Genomic DNA, 4702 nt, shown 5'->3' with positions numbered 1-4702 from the left:
AATATAATTCTAACCGATATTGGGAAGAGGTATATACACGTAATATAATATATATATATATATATATATATATATATATATATATATATATATATATATATATATATATATATATATATATATATATATATATATATATATATAATAGCATAAATATCATTGTTTACGCATTAAATCTTACTGTTTTTAACTGTTACGATGTAATAACGTGGGTATGCAATTGACATTATTATTCTTGTTGTATAGAAGAAACAAACCATTTAATCAATAAGATCTCTCTCTCTCTCTCTCTCTCTCTCTCTCTCTCTCTCTCTCTCTCTTCTTTTCATAACGGACGTAGTAACGCTGCTTTTAAATTGCTTCCTCTCCATCTGACCCTGACTTTTCCATGTCCTCGTGTCTTCTATCTTTAGTAATATCCTACTTCGTAGTAGTAGTAGTAGTAGTAGTAGTAGTAGTATCAGCAACGACAATAGTTGATGATTACTAAATTATAATAACCCTCTCACCACCATCCCAAAAATTGTGGCTGGAGCTTTATACTTCCACAACAAACTATCCATCTGTTAAACTTACTGTTGAACAACTGTGACAACAAGAAGCCAGCGCAGAAATAACGCGTATACGTTTCTCTGTCTTTCAAAAGGAGAGAGGAAAATTAACAAAAGATATAAATATAACTATTTGTAAATGCATTTGTGATCAAGAATGTGGAGGCACAAAATCAATTTTAAAAAAAATGTTATTTGACGAGCCATTTTCCAAACATACAAACAACAACAAAAATCCGTTTCAAGATAAAAAAAAAGAAAAAAAAGAAAACAATTCAAGGGAGGTAACATGCATGCAGTTCTGTAAGACAATATTATATTTCCTGGAGTTGTTTACCTTAACAGCAAACTAGGCGCGTACTTAAAGCACTGCTTGGTTTGATTTGTATAGTTAGAAGATATTATAGTGCCTGGAGATGTCTACCTCTATAAACACAATAGCCGGGTATTACACTTTCTGACTGACTGCATATTTTGATAAATAAAAGCGTAATTATATGCCATCAAAGACATGTCGTACCTAAACTGTTCGGTCTCTTATAAAAATAGAGAAGAAAATTTTTAAAAAATCGATGCAAATATTTGAAAATGCAATTGTAGTGAAGAATGTTCTGAGAAAAACATGCGTAAACAGTAGAAATGTTATCTTTCGATATATTTTCTTGCGTCAAAGAAAGCGTTCGAAGATGAAAGAAGAATACAATTTAAACCAGGTAACAAGCATAATATTCAAATGAGAAATTATAATAATGCTCGGAGTTGTCTACCTCTATAACAAACCAGCCAGATGTTAAAGTTTGTGCTTTGTTGGACATCCATTCTGTTGATTAACTTTTGTTGTTGTTGTGTTGTTGTTGTTGTTGTTGTTGTTGTTGCTTCTGACAAGCTTTCTCACTTATCCACCTTGGCGAAACCCGAGACTCGAACCCATGCAGACAGTGGTGAGATGGTAGTAATCAGTAAAGGAGAGCTTTTTGAACCACAACTGTGACGAAGTTAAAACATCAAAAACATATCATCGATACGGTCTGTCTAAGCATCTTACAAAAACAAAAGAAAAAAAAATAACAAGTGATTTAAATATAAATAATTATAAATACAATGGTGGTCCAGTATGTGTTGAAATAAACTTCGTTTTATATTAGAAAAGTAAGATGACGTGATATTTTCCTTGCATCAAGCAAGTGAATCGTCTGAAGAAAACTTAAGCACACAATTCATGGGAGGTAACATGCATACTGTTCAACTGAGAAAATATCATACTGCCTGGAGTTGTCTACCTTTGGGAAAAAAACGTTACGGAATATTAAAGCTGCGGCTTGGGTGGACTTCCTATTTGCTGAATAACCGTCATAAAGATAAGCCATCGAAGACATACTCTAATACACGTATCGATATCTTATAACAAGTGAAAACAAACATGACAAATAAACATGAATATTTGTAATGCAATAGTGATGAAAAAGGTATTGAGACAGACGTCGGTAAAAATTAGAAATATTATATAACAAGATGTTTTACTTGCATCAAATGAATAGTCGGAAGATCACCAAAGAACACAATTCAAGGAAAGCAAAGCATGAAAAAGGCCGCAGACATTTATATATTTCCTTTTCTTAATAAATGCTAAATACAACGTACGTTACACTAATTCAGGCTAATTTTCGCAGTCTTGTGTGCGGCCATTTTGTTAGCCGTATACATAGATCATACATAATTTATTCAAGGAAATTTCAGCTACCGTTCATCAAAGTAACATAGAGGTCTGTTAAGATCTCTCAATTGTAAACCGTAACTCTCTCAGAAGTACATCATGTCTATAGAGTGCCACGATTACAGTGCCAGGGGAGTTGTCGATCTATATAAACGTGCTGCTTGGGTTTACTTTCATTTTGTTGAATAAAATTCACAATAATACGCCATGGAATACTTAGCCCTGATACGGCACTCAGTCTCTCACAGAAGAATTGAAGAAAAAAAAAAGATAATACAATTTGTAAATGTAGCTATTTGGAAAATGGAATAGTGATCCAGACCGTTTCGAGACGCACGTCAGTAAACATTAACTAAATATGCTTAACTTAACGTTTGACAATAATTGCTACAAAACAAGAGCTTCCGCTGCAAGTGGCTTATAGCAGACTATCCTAAGGACCTCAGTAGTGCTCTGATATTGTGTTGATTCGTTTCAATCAGTCGACCCTGTCGTGGGAATAGCTAAAGATAGACCAGCTCCCCGTTCTAGTGGAGAAAGATATCGGGGTTGTATTTGTACACATGTTTTTGGAGTTTTCTTTGGGAATGAACTTGCATCGGTTGCAACCAGCAGAACCTCCGTATGAGCTATCGACAAAAAGCAAGGCATTTTGTTGACCCGTTTAAATCGTCCACCACCACTTCCACAATTTCTTCACTCCATTCTGCCTGCATTGATGGTAATTTAACCTTTAGATTTTATTCACGGAGATATAAATGGTTTATCAGTAGATTATGTTAAAATGTAATGAAAGGGTCATAATTTAACATTGACGTTAGACAAAGCGTTCTCTTGGATAAGTGACCATACTAGGTACGTTGTAAGTCCTGTCCAAATAAAATAGAACAGCTTCAAGTGTCCACTCCGATCGCCTAATTTTTATCCCCTCACTAATGCTTATAGAACGTACTACTAAGGTTGATATTGAATGCTGTAGAAAGATGAGCTTTATTTCACTGGTAGCCTAAAACATGCAACAGCCTATATATCTTATATGGCCTGGTCATTTCTATCCTCAGTACACCTTCATGAATGTTCCAGGATGTACCACCCTCAAGTTCTTGGTAAGGAGTAACATCATGGTCACTCTCGTAGTGCTTTGTTATTTTACATGTGCCTTCGTCCACTCCTACTGCTACTATGTTATCCTATCCAATCTGCCTTTCAATGTGCTTACCAGGAAGTTTTGTAATTGAGTGCTGGAGATACATGTGTGTTCTGCCAGAAGTGGCGCAGCATGGGGTACCCGGCTTACGTTGCAGATTATCTTTCAAGAAAACCTTGTCCAGATTGTTATTTATGCTCGTATATCTTATACATTTATGTGAAAGGATATAGACGATATTGGGAATAAAAATCCAGATAAAAGCAATGCTGGCAAAAGCCTGAATAGGTAACTTCACGATGTATTTTGTTTTTATTTGATCAAAACGTAAAATTGTTTATTTGCAGATATTTCGTCCCCGAGGGAGACTTTTTCCGGTTGAATAACACTGTCGACGGATTGAATAAGTATCATGGTTCAAGCAATCAAAGCAGAACAACATTTAACACTGAACAGTGAAGCCTGGACATCGGTTAAGCTGATGACCGCGGACATAGAAGGTGTGCCATACAAGTGAGACCAACGACAACTCCATAAAGAGCACTAGAAATAATGAAACAAAACCATTATAAACTCTGTTTACCGATGTCATTATCAACGCGGCCTGCCATATTTATGGGTACACTATCAGGATTTAAATTACAAAACTAATTGCTTCCATTTTTATACAGGCAGTTCGCACCTACTACCTATAGCCTATAGACTTGTACCTGGCAGAATTGTAAGCAGCATGGCCACAATATTTAACATTTGTTACACTGCTCGCAATTTGAGTGGTACAAAAATAATAACCAACAAATTGGACCAAGATGTATTAAGCTCGGCTTTCACTATTGCATAAAGCTGATCAATCCAGTTTCATTTAAGACAGATTATAATCGTGACAAACTTATAACTCAAGAAATGAGCAATACATTAACTGTATGGTTGATACACATGCAGTTAAGTATGTTACATTTTTTTTTAATGTGTCCCATACGGTTTTCATCGAATTACATCTACACAATGGATAATCATTCCGTGTGATGTTCCAGTTGGTACGAACAGGTCTTGCCTGTTTTCAATAAATCTTAGCGGTGTCCTTAAGTTTGCCTCAACCGGAGGAATATTTTTAGTTTAAGTTACACTTAAAACACTACTATTTATGAAATTAGCATATGTGCTATCTATCTATCTATCTATCTATCTATTTATATATATATATATATATATATATATATATATATATATATATATATATATATATATATATATATATATATATATATATGTGTGTGTGTGTGTGTGTGT

The sequence above is a fragment of the Sinohyriopsis cumingii genome, unplaced genomic scaffold (genome assembly GCF_028554795.1).
Source record: "Sinohyriopsis cumingii isolate HCF-2022 unplaced genomic scaffold, ASM2855479v2 utg003580l, whole genome shotgun sequence".
In the NCBI taxonomy this organism is placed as follows: Eukaryota; Metazoa; Mollusca; class Bivalvia; order Unionida; family Unionidae; genus Sinohyriopsis; species Sinohyriopsis cumingii.
This window is presented reverse-complemented; position numbering follows the sequence as displayed.